The sequence below is a fragment of the Vitis vinifera genome, chromosome 3, assembly GCF_030704535.1.
Source record: "Vitis vinifera cultivar Pinot Noir 40024 chromosome 3, ASM3070453v1".
Classification (NCBI taxonomy): Eukaryota; Viridiplantae; Streptophyta; class Magnoliopsida; order Vitales; family Vitaceae; genus Vitis; species Vitis vinifera.
Window position 1 is genome coordinate 20,957,552 of NC_081807.1, and position 18,297 is coordinate 20,975,848.

An 18,297-nucleotide genomic window follows, 5' to 3' on the forward strand; every position below is an offset into this window, starting at 1 on the left:
TACCTTTATTTTTTTTAATAATTATTTTGAAATTTTATTATTTTTAGAAAACTATTTTTTTTAAATATATATTCTAAAAATATATCATTTAAAAATAATAATTTTGACATATTTTTAGTTATTTTTTACATACATAATTTTAAAAATATATATTTTTCATATTTGTAGACCCCATTTTGGGGCTCATTTGTTGTAGTTTATCTTGCCAGTTGGAGGGCTCTTAAGGAGCCACGTGTTGCCTCAAGAGAGGGTGTTAAATAATCATATTAGTGGGTAGAGGATGCAATGGAGAAAAGACAAGTGTTGAAGGAATATTTTGGGGGGAGTGTATTCTATTAGATAGGGACAGTGAGGCAGTTAGAGAGGGGGAAGAGATTTTGTTGTTGGTTACAGAGAGGTTTTAGGATAGCTTAGAGGGCAAGACATCCAGAGGAGGGGGGGAGGAGGGAAGAGCAAGAGAACTTGAGGAGAAAGATAGCTAAAAAAGAAAAACAGAGAGTTATAGGAAGGAAGAGCGTTGTAGGGTTGATAACTTGAGGAGCAAATTGGTTTGGGAGGAAGGACTGAGAGAAACAAGCTGGGTATTCCGGAGACAGTGGGTGTGAGACTGTGAGAGAACATCTGGAGGAGAAAATTAGTTGGAGGTTGCTTGAAGGAGGAAAAGAAAACTTGAAAGAATTTTTTCCAGGTACATTTGTTGTAGCCTCTTGGATTGCTTTTACTCATCATTTTTTTTTTTTTAATCTTTCATTCTCTCTAGTTGTCTCTGATTTTCTGGGCATCGGTCAATTGTTTGGGCATTAGTATGATGTTGTATTACACTTCTCTCATATTTGTTTATTTGAATATGGCTCATTCCCATAGTAGGAGTTTGTTGATGCTCTCATTTTGATATTTGTTATGAACTATCCTACTGCACCACTGGTCGGCGAATCCCTGGATTTCAACATGAAAAGGGATCCCACTTAATATTCTGCTCACTCTATTTACTTGGTTCTGGGTAAGCTGTATCCTGTTTTGCACACTTCTTTACTTCCGGCACCTCAATTCATATCCCTTTTTATGGCTTATATCTTCAAATTTGCTCTGGACGATTGGTTGTGTGTTTTGATCTGTGCTTGAGGAGAGAGGGTTGTGTGTTGGCTTACTACTCTAGATCCGTGACCCCAGTGGACGAGATGTATACATGTGTTATATTAGCTCTTATTTTGGCTGCTGGGTATGCCACTGATGCATTTGGGATCCAAGTTCTATGTAATTGGTTTTTCCATGGGTGGACAGGTGATTTGGAGTTGCCTCAAGTATATCCCTCATAGGCTGGTAGGTGCAACACTAATAGCTCTAGTGGTCAACTACTGGTGGCCTAGTTTTCCTACAAACTTATCTAAAGAAGCCTACTACCAATAGTTTCGGTAGGATTAGTGGGCGCTTCGTGTTGCTCACTACACACCGTGGCTTACTTACCGGTGGAACACTCAAAAGTGGTTTTCTGCTTGTAGTGTTGCAGAACACAACACTAATATTCTTTCTCGCCCAGACAAAGAGCTCATGCCTAAGCTTTCAAAGATAAAGGAATATATGGCGTAGGTGAGACAACAAGGAGAATTTGAGTCTATCCACCGTGACTTGATGATTAGATTTGGAACTTGGGAATTTGATCCCATGGATCTGAAGAACCCATTCCCAAACAATGAAGGTTCTATCCACCTATGGCATGGAGATGAAGATGCAATTGTGCCTGTTTCACTGCAATACTACATTACCCAACAACTCCCATGGATCATATTTGTAGATATCCATCTGTTTGATCAGCTCAATGGGCAGAGACCTCTGCTGAATCTTCTTCTTTAGGTAGAACCTCACAAGCTCCTCATTTATGGGATGAAACCTAAAGCCATGCAGCATAACATCATCCATTTTATCAGCATCATTCCTCTCATCCATCATCCATTTTCTTCCCTGATTTCCTCAAACCTGATTAGGAATTAGAATCAATGAACTCTCTAAGCTGATATGGTAGTGAGCTTTTTGGAAAACTAACACCAACCCATCAATGGAAATTACAATTCACTTTATTCAAAGCCATTATATGCCTTATGATAAGAAGCTTGACTACGCAGCTTGAGCCAGGTTTTATGGTGGTTGTAAGGGGGAGTGTTTATCAGTGAATATCACAATGACTTGGTGATAAGAATAGCTAAAGGAAAGCTCTGTGAAGAACAACTAGTTACGAGAGAGAGATATTCAAAGAAGAGGTTAGATTCAAGGAGAAACGGAGGAAAGAGTCCCAAGTTTCCTTCCTTAAAGCCTGAAAGTAAAAATCTAGTGGATGAATCTTTGAAAGCTAATGAAAAGAAAGAAGAAAAATCCAAGAAAGGTGATGGTGATAAGGTGAGAAAGGGAATGGAGAAGGGGTCTAAGAAAAATGAGGTGAAATCTTAGAAAGGGCCGTTAAGAGTTGGACTGGACATGTGCTAAAAAAATGGGGATGTTATGTGTGCGCTTGAACTATATGGTTTGGCTCTAAGGAAATGAATTGAATTAGGGCAATATCACTATATTGTTCTTTTGTATCTTTGTTCTTTAGCAGCACTTGGTGTTATTTAACCTGCAAAAAGTGGAACTGGTAGCCGGAGTTTGGACATGCTGAGCCCTTCTAGTGAAGCTCATGGTGAGGTTTCCGAAGATTTGGCAGAATTTGGGGACACGAGCAAGAAGAATTCTGAAGCATTTGAAGTAGCAAAAGATGATTTGGATGGTAGTTTCACTGAAATGGACAAGTTATCTCTAGTCTTTAATTGCTTTAATAAGTCAAATAGTCAACTTTTGGAAGGTCAAAAGCATTTAAGAAAGGGTGTTGATGACTCCACAAATATAAAAGAAGATAATGAAATTTGGGTAAGTGAAGATTTCAAGAAGTATGCACTCCGAAGTGGATTTCAAGAAGTCCCAATGAATGAAGCAACCTTGACATCGTTGGTGAGAATGGCAATGTCCATGGGTAATGGTGACATGGCTTTTGATATGGTAAAGCAAACGAAACCACTGGGGATAAATCCTAGACTACGGTCTTATGGTTCTGAACTTTTTACTTTCTGCAACAATGGAGATATTGAGAAAGCATTTGGTGTTGAAGAACGCATGTTGGAGCATGGTGTCTATCTTGAAAAGCCAAGTTTTATACCGATTTTACTAGAACAAGAGCAACCTGATGAACAAATGTATTCCCTTGCAGCCATGCCATCGTCCTTGACTGCACAAAAATTTCTTCCAAATGCAGTCCCCGTTGGTCATTTCCTTGGATTGATGCACATACCATCTTCTATTCAACTAGTAAACCAACAACTTGCACTAAATTTGCCTACAACTGCCTGCCTTGGTGAAAAATCACTTCCATGTCACGATGCCAATGATGCAGGGAGCTGCTAGGTTTCCTTCCTAGATAGGCACCAATGTCAAGGGGATGGAATGATCCATTTTTTGAGGCTGATCGGCGATAAATAGCCAAACAAGCAACTGCCTTTAAGCGAGTACATCCAATATTGCATTTGCTTGCTAGTTCACTGCCATCAACCCAAGTTGCTAGGTTGCTTACAAATTAATTCACAACTAGTGCACCGACTGCACCACAACAGACATTTGCATCAACTTCATCTGGTAATGGGTTCTCACTTTTTTGGTATTTCATCTTCTGCTCCATCTATCATCCACCTACATCCAAACTTCTGCCAAGTCACCTTTGTTGACCTCACATGTAGACTGTACAAGTCTATGGTTTGAGTTTGAGGCAAAGTTTTTCCGAATTTGATGATTCAGATTCAAAGGAAGGTTTCCTAACCGATTCATAGGATGGTAGAGTGAACACAGTAGCACTCTGGGTTTCATTCCTACATGGTTATCCCTCACCATCTCTCTCACTTATGCACATATGCATGGCCACCTTTGGGTCACGTGTCACTCTTCCATTTCTTCATCCTTGCTTTTAAAAAAAATAGTTTCCGAAACCCTAGTTTGCCAATAATTTTCCAAATTCTAGTTTTTCAAATAATTTCAATTCTTCAAATTTTCATTCTTAGAATTTTTAGGTCCCAAAAGTCCCGTTTTTCAATAAAAATTTGCTGTCATTTTCTTTGGTGGGGGCAATTTTCACATTTTCTTTTATTTTTAAAATGTTTTGAAATAAACGTGGATTTAATTTCGTAATTCCGAATAATGGAAATTCATAGGATTAATTCATGCAAAAATAAATCGGGCTTTGGTGGGGGCAATTTTCATATTTTCTTTGATTTTAAAATAAGCATGAATTTATTTTTGTAATTCCAAGTGATGGAATTTACAGAATTGATTCATGCAAAAATAAATCAGGCTTTGGTGGGGGCCCAATATATGTGATTTTCTCATTGATTGATTGCTATACATGACAGACTTATTTCACTCTATGACATGCATGCGATTATGTTGTGTTTGTTTACTAATCTTTGTTTTCCATGAAGAAAATCAGCTCATCACTCAGGTACATTCTTGGCCTCTCTTGTTCATTCGATTATTTTGTTTTGATTGATATTCATTCGGTATCCATATTTGATCAATCAATTGCCATACTTGCTTCATCTCATCAGTAGAGACTCGTTTTTAGAGACTTAGAGGGGTGCTACGGTCTTTATCGTACCTTCTCAATAAGTAAGCTGACTCCCAAGCCCAGATTTGGTTTTTCATAGACCACCTTTTCCAAAATAAAGAGTCACACTTAGGGTTTTCTTTCTTATTTTGTTTACCCTTTTTAAAAAATAAATAAATAAGTGACGACTCCAAGTCATTTTATAAAAATAAATCATTTTTAAATAAAAAGCAAGTTCTCCATCAAGTGAAGACGCATGAGCAGAAATGCGAGGTCTACAAAATGGCGACTCCACTAGGGATCACTAAAGGGTCAAGCTTGAACTTAAGATGAAGCAAATGTGGTGTTTGATTGGTCGATCAATAGGTACCCATCTCTCTTTGTGCTTTTGTTTGCTTGACTACTGATTGCACATTGAGAGTTTTTTATATCATTATCCTGGATACATGTTTGGTTATTGTGCTCATTTGGGACATTGACATGTTGATTATGTTGATTGATTATCTTGCTTGAGGATTCTGATGTAGCGATTTTTCTATGCTTCATTGCTATATCTGTTTGGGACATTGACATGCTGATTATGTTGATTGATTATTTTGCCTGTCTTAGCATAGTGACTTTGATTTTGCCATGATTGTTCTGCTCACCTCACATGTATAGACTTACTGTTGTATATCATTTGACTTGATGTGTTGATTCTCTAGCTTGTATATTATCTTGATCATCTTTGAGCATGTTATCTTTATCACTATTCATCTTGATTATCATAACTTGTATGTGGACATAAGTGATATATATGTACTTTGCTTGACTGTATGGTGCATGACTGCCCTCCTCTATGTGATTGCAGGTCGCTTATTCATGTGGGCCGCATATCTATTCCCTTATCTTCAACCCTCTGGTTTCAGTCATCTCCTTCGTCTCGGCTCTTACTTTTGCAAGTGTGAGGCCTTGTGTGTACTTGTTTCTCTTACTGAGCTAGAGATTAGGAGTAGGGACTAGCGATGGGTTATATTGATGGTTGGGAGCATTCTGGAAGAGACCGACATATTGATACTGATTGAAGTCCTGATCATTGAAGACCTGTATAGCCTAGAGCTAGGTTTCATGGATATTTGTGCGATCAATATGTTTCCTCTTTTGCTTTAGCTTCATAGGATTTTCGGATGCACCCATACCGCTCACTGTGCACTCTAGTTGACTATTAAGTGTTGAGAGTTTCGCCATAGGGAACTCCCTAGGATGTCGAGGTAGTGCATGTGTGGAGGTAATGACCGCTTTGCATGGAAGCGCCCTGTCTCTTCGGAGACGTGCAGAGGGTTGCGTACCGCCGGAAGGTATGATCGCTTCTACTAAAGATCTTTTAAAGTCCACCCACATCCTCTTAGAGCCACCTTGACCTTATAGGTTAAGCCGTAGATCCTTCGATTAGGACTCATTTCCTACACATGGATGCATCTAAGGGACTTCAGAGCCTCTTTGGTCACGATTTGGATTCAGTACTCCCTCTTTTAGTCTCTAGTTGAAAATGCACTGAGATTAGTGCGAGTTTGAGTTATAGTCAGACAGTCCGTCTACACTTTGATGTTTTGCTCATTTCAATTCAGATTAGCATTTCTTCCGTGTTTTCCCTTGCCATACCCTTATTCCGTTTCTCATGTTCCAGGATCAACACTTTGTTCTCAGTCTAGATTTACCATCTTCTGTCAGAGTAGAGAGGAGATTAGTTCGATTTTCAGAGAGATCAGACATGGATCAGCAGTTTGTCACAGTTGATCAGTTAACGACCGTCATGGCTTCTATTCAAAAGGCCTTGGCCAGTCTCAGGCAGGAGATAGGCAGTCAGCAGAGTAGACTACTCGTAGTTCATACCGAGACGCCTTATGACTCATTGCCACCTCCACCACCACCTGTTTCGATAGTGCCACAAGCCTCATCTTATCTATTACATGGTCATTCTGAGATTGCCCCGCCTGTAGTAGTACAGACCACAGTCATTGATGATACTCATGCACGTATGGACCGTATTGAGCAGCATATTGGATAGTTGAGGGTATCTGACAGTTCAACTATTTGGGATGATCTTGAGGGTATGCTAGTGGCCAGTTTACTGGCCAAGTTTAGGATGTCCGACATTGAGAGGTACACGAGCATTGGTTGTCTTCACATTCACCTGTAACTTTACAGCACGGTGATGAGGGCTCATGGGTTAGATGAGTCACATATGATCACCTTATTCCCACTATCTTTGAGTGGAGCGGCCCAGCGTTGGATCGCATCTTTGGAGTCCTCACGGCACAGGACATGAGATGACTTGGCCCAGGAGTTTTTGCTGCAGTTTTCATTTAATACTGTCATAGATGTGTCGAGAAGAGAGCTTAAGGTTCTGAGACAGAGATCAGATGAGTCTGTTTCTTCATTCATATCCCGCTGGCGCGAGAAGATAGCTGAGATTATGGATACAGATGGTTTTGAGGAGTCTATAATCTAGGATCGCTAGACATGTGGTCGGAGTGCCTTTCACAGACTTTGGCTATCTGGTTTTGGCTCTATATGATGTAGAGGATGGTATTTCGAGAGGATTATAGACAGATTCTACCCATATTGATGTTAAGGAAAAGAAACCATCTGGATAACAGAGATCAGCTGATGTGAGTGCTATCAGTTCTACCAGTCAGAGGCCTCCCAGGCATCATCAGCCAGTTCCACAGCTTATTAGGACTCACCTTTCTTATGCACCTCAACAGTATAGGCCATGAGCACCTCATCAATCTTATGATCAGACTTACATGCCACCCACCCTAGCACTACCTCATTATGCCGTGCAGGGCATAAAGAGACCTCCTGCTTTATATCATGCTCCAATGCAGCCACTATGCAACATAGTTTGCCATGAGACCCACAACATCCTATCTCAGGCCTAGAACTCAACAGACTTCTACTCTTTTTTCTTTGAGAACTCAGAGATAGTTTTCACAGTTAGATATGTCGTTGAGCTAGGCTCTTTGGAAGCTCACAGGGGTCGGGTTGTTGATGGCTCTCACTCCTAGGCCATTGCTTCAGCTTGTCTCGCCTCAGTTTAGAATGGATCTACACTGTGCATATCATCAAGGGCCAAGGCATGAAACTAACCATTGTACTGCTCTGAGACATGCCATTCAGGATCCGATTTATTAGGGTTTGGTTCACTTGGATCAGCCAAGTGTAACCACAAACCCATTACCGGCCCACACTACACATGCAGTTCCCTCTCCGATCAATGGCACACATTTCCTTGACTTCGCTGAGCTTGACGATCACATCCACATGTTGAGTTGGGATGAGTCAAAGCCTGAGCCCATAGTATCATATGAGATTTATGAGATAGACGAAGTGACCTTGAGCCCTCGGATGCCCACACTATTCAGACTAGTTCCTGAGGCGACATCAGTACAGACAACCACTGTCGAGCCATTGACTTTCCCACATTACAACGTTCAGACGCCATTCGTCTTGGTTCTAGATGTTGAGGTGGTTCAGACTTGGTATGTTAATGTTTCTCATACTCCCGATGTACAGTATATTCTTTGTGGAGACATGGTATTATGACAGCTGCTAGACTCTTGGATGGGACATCCGCTCCTGAGGAGGTCAGAAGAGAGGATGATGAGATTCTGAGGCAATTACAAAGCACACAGGCTCGTATTTCTATTTGGAATTTGTTGGCATCTTCCAACACTCATAAAGATGCATTGACTATAGCCTTGAGCCAGATCAAAGTCGAGACTACCACTACTCCGGAGAGGTTGATTCACATGATGAGGGCTGGTAGAGCCACTTGCATAGTGTTTACTGTTGATGACTTGCCTCCAAAGGGTTCGGACCATACACGTCCACTGTATATCTCAATCGGTTGTTCAGGCCACCGAGTCCCATTTATCCTTTTGGACAATGGCTTAACCCTGAACATTTGTCTTCTAGCCACTGCCATCGCCCTTGGCTATGCACCCTCTAACTTTGGTCCCTCCACTTAGACAGTCTAAGCATATGATAGCACTAGGAGGGAGGTTATGGGCACTTTGGAGATTGAGTTGTTGATAGGTCCGACCATATTTCCCCATTTGTTCCAAGTTTTGAGGATTCTTACATCCTTTAACCTGTTATTGGGTCGACCTTGGATCCATAGAGCTGGGGTCATTCCTTCTTTCCTTCATCAGAAGGTAAAGTTCATTCATGATGGCCAGGTTGTCACTGTGCAGTCTGTCGGAGATATGTTTATTTCTTCTGAACCAGTGCTTCAGATCAGCCACAGTGATGACGACCTATTTCTGACTAGGTTCACATTCAATGAGGAGCAGACCCTGGAGATGGAAGATTTTTGCCAAGACTTCGTGGCTATATCGTTTGACTAGCATGGTAGCATAGTGGTACTCGACATGATGAAAAACATGTCTTATTTACCTAGCATGGGGTTGGAGCGACGTCAGCACTGGCCCAACGAGTTTATGGCTATCCTAGATCACGATGTACCGTTCGGACTCGAGTTCTTTCTTACTAAGGTTGATTATCGATATATGGCACGATTGCGCAAGAAGAGGGTGAGGGCCCGATTGACTGATACACCCTTTGACTATCTTGTTTACTCATACACCATGAGTTTGGCGGACTACTTTATGAGGGCATTGAAGCTACAGAAGCCTTCAGATGGGATCATTGGGGGATTTAGCACTGTTTAGGAGGCCAAGCTTCAACGTCTTGTCCATAAGCTATAGTTGAGTGATGGAGCTCCAGGCATTTCGGCGTCTGCATTGGTCACCCTATCATCTTCAGATCGTATGAGCCTTATAAAGCTCTATTTCCCAGATGAGATCAATGAGCACGGGACCTTTGTTGAGATCGGAGATGTAGTGGATGGAGTTGTTCCACATGACGAGTACATTGATGAGATGCTCGTGCTGAGTATGAGCCAGATCAATGAGATAGTTCAGTCTGTTGCTGATTTGTTTGAGGGCACTATTGGCCCAGTTAAGGGAGCGTCTGACTTTGTGGATCCACATCTTTCATTTGATATTTTATCAGGATTTGTCTCCCATTTTGACGATGTTCATGACTCTTCATTTATGGATTTGAGCATTTTCGAGTATATGCTTGTCTTTTGTGATATTACTTTATCCGCACCCTCTTTACCCACATCACAATATTTGATTTAGATAATGAGATTGTACAGCATGATTCAGATGATGACTCATCTTTTGCTTCTGATTCAGGCCCCATTTATCAAAGAGTTTCACATGTTATAGGAGATACTGAGGTTTTTGATTTCGGTATAGCAGATCAGCCTAGGGAGCTGAGGATTGGAGTGGATTTATCTACAGATGAGAAAGATAGCCTCATCCAGCTGTTTAGATCATATTTGGACGTTTTCGCATGGTCTTATGAGGACATGTCAGGCCTTAATCCATCTATCATCCAACAGCGTTTTCCGTTTTTACCCCATGTTAGATCGGTTAAGCAAAAGTTGAGACGATTACACCCTCCCTAGAGTTTATAGGTGAAGGAGGAGATTCAGAAGCAACTCAATGTAGGATTTTTATCAGTGGTCGAGTATCCCGAGTGGCTGGCCAATGTCGTCCCTGTTCTAAAAAAAGACGACTAAGTGAAAGTTTATGTTGATTTTCGAGATCTTAACAAGGCTAGTCCTAAGGATGATTTTCCTCTCCCACACATTGACATGCTAGTTGACAATACGACAGGCCATTCGATGTTGTCCTTTATGGATGGTTTTTTTAGGTACAGTTAGATTCTAATGGCTCCCGAGGACATGGAGAAGACGTCCTTCATTACCGAGTGGGGTACTTATTGCTATAGAGTCATGTCATTCAGGTTAAAGAATGCAAGAGCTACCTATCAGAGAGCATCGACCACCCTCTTCCATGACATGATGCATCGGGATGTCGAGGTTTATGTAGAGATCAAAGGCTTCTTGGGTAGACTCCAGTACATCAGCAAATTCATTGCCAGATTGACAAACATTTGTGAGCCCATTTTCTGACTCTTAAGGAAGAGTCAACCTACTGTTTGGGATGATAAGTGCCAGTGCGCTTTTGAGAGGATTAGAGAGTACTTGTTGTCACCTCCAGTCTTGGTGTCTCCTACATCGGGCCATCCTTTACTCCTATATCTGTCAATCTCATATGTAGCCTTGGGATGTATGTTAGCTCAGCTCGATGATTCAAGAAATGAGCAAGTCGTTTATTATATGAGTAAGAGGATACTAGATTATGAGATGAGATATGTCATGATTGAACGCTACTATTTGGCATTGGTTTGGGCCACTCGCAAACTGAGACATTACATGACCAAGTATCCAGTGCATTTGATATCTTGTCTAGATCCCTTGAGATATTTGTTTGACAAACCCGCTTTGGTCGGTCGCCTCATTAGATGGTTGGTACTTCTGATTGAGTTTGACATCCATTATGTCACTCAAAAGTCCATCAGATGGAGCATTGTTGCAGATCACCTAGCCTCATTACCAGTTTCTGATGGTAGAGCTATTGATGATGATTTCCCAGATAAGGATGTTGCTGTTGTGACCAGTCTGTCAGGTTGACGCATGTACTTTGATGGTACAACCAACCATACTAGATACAGGAGTGGTGTTTTATTGATACCCCATCATGGTGATCACATCCCTAAATCTGTTCGTTTGGCATTCTCGAATCAACATCCTGCCACAAATAATATTGTTGAGGATGAAGCCTGCATCTTAGGATTAGAGACAACTCTTGAGCTCGGTATTAGACAGATGGAGGTGTTTGGTGACTCCAACCTGATATTGAAATAGATTTAGGGCGAGTAGAAGACTAGAGATGTGAAGCTTAGGCCTTACCACACATACTTGGAGCTATTAGTTGGGAGATTTGATGATTTGAGATATACACATCTACCTAGAGCACAGAACCAGTTCGTTGATGCCCTGGCTACTCTAGCTTCCATGATTGATATTCTTACTGATGCCATTATTCGCTCTTTACTGATTGAGTCGAGATTTGTTCTTGCATATTGTTGTCTGATTGACGAGACAGAGTTAGATGATGGCTTACCTTGGTACCATGACATATATCACTTTTTGAGACTTGGAGCCTATCCTGAGGCCTCCATGGCCAAGGATAAGAGAGCATTGAGACAGTTAGTTGCTCGATTTGTGGTGTGTGGGGAGACATTATACAGACGATCAGTTGATGGGATGTTATTATTATGCTTAGACCACGCATCTGCAAATCAAGTGATGAGAGGGGTTCATGCGGGAGTCTATGGACCACATATGGGAGGGCATATGTTAGCTCATAAGATCATGAGGACTGGCTATTTCTAGTTGACCATGGAGACAGATTGCTGCCAGTTTGTCCAGAGACATCTCGAGTGTCAGATATATGGAGACCTCATTCACGTGTCACCCTTAGAGTTACATGCATTGACTTCACCATGGCCATTTTCAGTATGGGGTATAGACATCATTGGGAAGATTTCACCAAAGTCTTCTAATGGTCATGAGTTCATCTTGGTCGCCATTGATTACTTCACCAAGTGGGTGGAGGCCGCCTCATATACGAGATTGACATCAATTAGGGTTGCTAGTTTCATCAAATCACACATTATCTATCGATATAGAGTCTCTCATGAGCTGATTTCAGATAGAGGTGTACATTTCAGGGCAGAGGTTGACACCTTGCTGCAAAGATATGGTATCCAGCATCATACGTCATTTGCATACAGGTCGCAGACGAACGGGGTAGTAGAGGCCGCGAATAAGAATATTAAGAAAATCTTGCAAAAGATGGTTGAGACTTCTCGGGATTGGTCAGAAAATCTCCACTTTGCATTGTGGGCTTATCGAACTTCTTTTCGCACCTCTACAAGAGCCACACCCTACTCCTTGGTGTATGGTATGGAAGCAGTGCAACCAGTTGAGATTGAGATGGGTTCATTGAGGATAACACTAGAGCAGCATATTTCATAGGTATATTGGGCTCAGGTCCGATTAGACCAGCTTAATCTCATAGATGAGAGAAGATTGAAGGCAGCAGACCATGTTCATGCATATTAGAGGAAGATGGCCCGCACTTTCAAGAAAGAGGTCAAGCCTAGACCATTACAGATAGGTGATTTAGTCTTGAAAGTCATCAGAGGATTGATCAGAGATCCTAGAGGAAAGTTCAGACCCAGTTGGAGCAAACCTTATTTCATTAGAGAGTTGACCCTAGAGGGCGCTGCATGGTTGATGGATTTAAATGGAAGCCAATTCTCAGAGCTGACCAACGTGGATCAACTAAAGAGATACTATGCTTGAGACCATGGTTGCATGATGGGTGGCCATCATTTCGGTTAGCCATACACCCTTTTACCATTTTGATATATAGACCGTTGCTAACCCATTGAGCCTTGCATGTGCATTATAACTTTTCTTTCTTATTGCCTTGCTCACTTTTTGCACTGGGATAAGAGCCCTTTAGTGTATGTATGCTCGGTTTAGGAGTTTCATGAGCCTTGGACCTATGGGCGCATTTTTCTCATTATCTTTTCCTAACACTGTATCACTACATTTCATCTCATCTCATTGGTTGTGTTCTTCATCTTTTTCTTTGTTATATTAACTGCTTATTCTGCATCATCACCTTCCATCCCGAGTGGTAATCCTTCTCAGTTCATTACATAAGAGGTAGTCATGTCATTCCCACTATCTATTTCACGGACATTGATCTAAGGATCATTAGTTTGAGCAGGTCATCTTCTTAGAGAGAGTTTACGCTACTTTAACATTTGAGAGTATGATTATCCATTTTTGACCTCATCTTTGGAGCCTCTTTGTTTGCGTTTAGAGCATGCACATTTGTATATATGTAAAAAAAAATGAAAAATAATAAGCGCATGCGTGTAGTATTCTCCATCATTGAGCATGTATATTGATGTTCGAGGGTCATTTTATTGAGTATGTTTTTACTGGAGTTCGTATGCGAGCTTCCTGAGACCCTCCATTTTATGTATTCATTTTGTCGTATATTTTGAGAGTGAGATGAGTGACTTTCTCTTAGGAGTTCTGGGTCATTGGCTTTTCCATCATTACGTTCATTGTTGATGTGGCTTCCCTTCATATTTGATTTGAGCGGATCATCACTACTTTTCATGTTCTGCATTTCACCATTATCCTCACTTTTGCTTTCGATTCATCATCTTCATTTTACCATTTGTTCCTTCCTTACAACGACCCATTCCAAGTTTGGTACTTCCTTTGCATCATCATTACACATCTCAGTATCAGTTCGATTTTCTGCATTGCCTCATTATTATCATTATAGCCACATTGGGCATCCTTAGGTCTATGGCTCACGAGATTTTCTATACATGTTGCATTTTATATATGAGGGCATGGGTTTTCGATCATTGGGTATTTGGGCCTAGTTTCCCTTCATTTCTATCACCTTATCACCCTAGCCTACATTACGTCCTGTGTTTTAAGACCACCCTGAGGCCATGGGATCAGATTTCGTCTTCGACAACCCCCTCTTTGATAGGTGCTTGAGATTTGATTGATATTTGGATATCGTCATGCTTCTTCTTTTAGGAGACACCTCTTTGATGTTTGGATCTGATTTAGCTGTGGATTTGGATTACTGGGATCACATGTTTGATGATGGATGATTTGACGTCACCTGATTTTCTGATCTATCATACGTTCGAGGCCATACCGGGGCATATTCCGTTTCGGATAAGATTTACATATCTTCATGGAGTTGCATGCTCATCCCCACTTATGAGATACACGCCGAGACGATGACATGTTTGTTATCTTATCATGATCCTCTAGTGAAGCCTTTCTTAAGCCATTCAGTTAGACCCACACTTTTCGATCTTTAGATGTCATCATACTTCTTCTTCCGGGAGACGGATTTTGACCTGTGGATTTGATTCAATTGCGGATTTAGATTACTGGGATCACGCATTTGATGATGGATGCTTCGAGGTCATTCAATTTTCTAACCTACCAAATATCTGATTCCATACTGGGGCATATTTCCTTTTCGATTGAGATCTGTAGGTCTCCATGGATTCGCATGATCATTCCCAGTTACGAGATACACAATGTGCTAAGGATTCGTTTTCATTTTTTTCTTGATTCTCCATTGAAGCCTTCCTTTAGTCATTCGGTTAAGCTCATACTTTCTGATATTGTCATGAATTTTAGATGGATTTATCTCAGGTGTGTAGATTTCCACATCATCATTTTAGGGGAGTAAATGTCAGATCTTTTATACATCTCCATTGAGTTATTCTCGAGTCATCATGACGAACTGGATGCGCTAGTTGCTATATTGGGGCATATTTCCACCTTTTAGCTATAGAGATGATTGTTTTATCACAGGCCTAATACAGTCTTCAATACTCGGTCGATGGATACTTATTTGCATTAATGGTCACTGTTTCGATGATTTTTTAATTGAAATGAGCTTTCAGCGGAGTGCGACATTTGGGTTTTGATCGTCCCACTATCCATGACTCTTCAGTAGATTGTTATGTTGAGATTGTGGTAGTTACCCTAGCGAACTATTCTCTTGAGACCCCCTAGTGGATCATTCATTTGAGATGATGATGGATTTCCCCAATAGAGCATTTTGAGTTAGAGGAGTTTGACTTATTGTGACACTTTATCAGACCTTGTGACCTAGTCAGATGGGTTTTGAGACTATATTTATAGTCAATTTGACCATTCCGACTCGCTAGCGGAGCATCTTTTGAGACTCATGGAGTCTCTTTTAGACCCTTCTAGTGGATTGAGAGTTGTGGCAGCACACTACACTGGGGCATATTTCCCTCTCATCGTCTCCTCGCATTTTTAGCTCGACGTTCAAAGCCACCATGTCTTCTCAGTTATAACGTTCAGATTCGTCTCTCTCAGCTGGACATTCATAGATATCAGTTCACAGTTGGGCGTTCAGAGCCACCATCTCATTACAGTTTGGCGTTTAGAGCCGTTGTTTCCACTTGGCATTCAGAGTCGTTGTTTCCACTTGGCATTCATAGCCATTGTTTTAGCTTGGCATTTAGAGTCACCCCATCATCTCCTCATAGGTCTTAGCGTTCAGAGCCACTACCTCTTTCTTAGTTTCGGCGTTCAGAGCCACCATCTCTTCTCAATTTTGGCATTCAAAGCCACCATCCCTTCTCATTTTTGGTGTTTAGAGCTGTTTTTTGTTTATAGTTCGACATTCATAGCCATCGTACCTCTTTTTCAATTTGGCATTCAGAGCTGCATCTTCATTTTGGCGTTCAAAGCCACCGAGACTTTTTAGTTTGGCATTCAGAACCACCATCTTTTTTTCGATTTGGCATTCAGAGCCGCATCTTCATTTTGGTGTCTAGAGCCGTTGTTTGCTTCTAGTTCATCATTCATAGCCATCATACCTCTTTTTCAGTTTGGTGTTTAGAGCCGCATATTCATTTTGGCGTTTAGAGCCGTTGTTTGTTTCTTGTTTGACATTCAGAGTCATCATCTCTTCTTTCCGTTCGACGTTCAGAGTTGCATCTTCATCTCGACATTCAAAACCATATCTTCAGTTTGGCGTTCAAAGCCGTTGTTTGTCTTTGGTTCGACGTCCAGAGCCGTATTTTCTGTTTGGCGTTCAGAGTCGTTGTTCATTTTAGTTCGGCATTCAGAGCCACACCTTCAGTTCAGCGTTTAGAACAGTATTTTATGTTTGGCGTCCAGAGTCATTGTTCATTTTCAGTTTGGCGTTCAAGGCCGTCGTTTTTTTTTTTTAGTTCGACGTTCAGAGTCATCATGTCTTTCTTCTATTCACTATTCAGAGTCACATCTTCATCTTGGTGTTTAGAGTCACGTTTCCAGTTAGGCTTTTAAACCCGCATCTTCTGTTTGGCGTTCAGAGCCATGTCATCAGTTTAGCATTTAGAGCCATTATTCATTATTGACATTCAGATCCGTTGTTTCGTTTGGCATTCAGTGCCACCATCTTTCTTTAGTTTTGGCGTTCAAAGCCATTATGCATACTCATTGAGGCATTTGATACCACCATCATTCTTTAGTTTTGGCGTTTAGAGCCATTGTGTATACTCGTTTAGGCTTTTAGAGTCACCATTCTTTCCTCCATTTTGGCATTCAAAGTCATTTTCCTTACCTTGTTACTTTGTCCTTATTGCTTGTTCATCATGCTCTTCTAGACTTCCCATTCCACTACACATGACATAGTCATTTGAGTTCGAGACACATATTTCGGCCATGTTGTTGGGCACCCTACACTTAGCATTCTTATGTAGTTCACATAGGGTAGTCCCATTTGACGCATTCTTTCTTGTACTCTAGGGTGGTTCGACCGCTACTCATCTTTGACATTGACTTTCGAGTCACTTTTGGAGATGTCTTAGAGGGAGTCTAGGTCATTGGTACAACTTTAGAGGCGCTTTGAGATATACTTTTCTCATATGATTAGAGTTTTTTTGTTCATCTGTTGGCCTGAGTGAGTTCATGTTTTTCTAGTGTCCCTTTAGGGGTCTCCTTGATTCTTCGGTAGAGTTCATTTCATTCCACCCACTATTCACATTTTATTTTCACTACAGTGTTCATATTCCTTACACTTGTGAGCTTTACCGAAGAAGGGCATATTTGTATACCCCGATTTTGGGGCTCATTTGTAGCAGTTTATCTTTCCAGGTAGAGGGCTCTTAAGGAGCCACGTGTTGCCTCAAGAGAGGCTATTAAATAATCATATTAGTGAGTAGAGAATGCAATGGGGAAAAGACAAGTGTTGAGGGAATGTTCTAGGGAGAGCATATTCTTTTAGATAGGGACAATGAGGCTATTAGAGAGGGAGAGGTGATTTGGTTGTTGCTTACAGAGATGTTTTAGGATAAAGGGAGAAGGGGGAGAAGGGAAGAGAACCTGAGGAGAAAGATAGTTAAAACAGAAAGGCAATGAGCTATAGGAAGAAAGAAGGTTGCAAGGTTGATAGCTTGAGGAGCAAACTGGTTTGGGAGGAAGGACTGAGAGAAACAAGTCGGGTATTCTAGAGATAGTGGGTATAAGAGGATAGCTAGACGTTGCTTGAGGAAGGAAAAGAAAACTTGAAAGAATTTTTTCTAGGTTCGTTTGTTGTAGCTTCTTGGATTGCTTTTACTCATCACTCTGTTTTCTTATATCTTTCATTCTCTCTGGTTGTCTCTGGATTTCTAAGCATCGATCAATTGTTTGGGCATGGGTATGATGTTGTATTACACTTTTCTCATATTTGTTTATCTGAATATGGCTCACTCTCATAGTAGGAGTTTGTTGATGCTTTCATTTTGATATTTGTTATGAACTATCTTACTGCACCACTGGTCGACGAACCCTTGGATTTCAATATGAAAAGGGATCCCATTTAATGTTCTACTCACTCTGTTTACTTGGTTCTGGGTAAGTTGTATCCTGTTTTGCACACTTCTTTACTCCCGGTACCTCAATTCATATCCCCTTTTATGGCTTATATATCTTCGGATTTGCTCTAAACGATTGGTTGTGTGTTTTGATCTGTGCTTGAGGAGAGAGGGTTGTGTGTTGGCTTACTACTCCAGATCCGTGACCCCAATAGATGAGATGTATACATGTGTTATATTAGCTGCTATTTTGGCTATTGGGTTTGCCACTA

At 41.0% G+C, this 18,297-nt stretch overlaps 1 pseudogene; it reads left to right on the forward strand.

Annotated features, from left to right (window-relative positions):
• Positions 1-1,230: 1,230 nt before the first annotated feature.
• Positions 1,231-1,851, forward strand: LOC100255393 (uncharacterized; annotated as a pseudogene).
• The last annotated feature ends 16,446 nt before the right edge of the window (positions 1,852-18,297 follow it).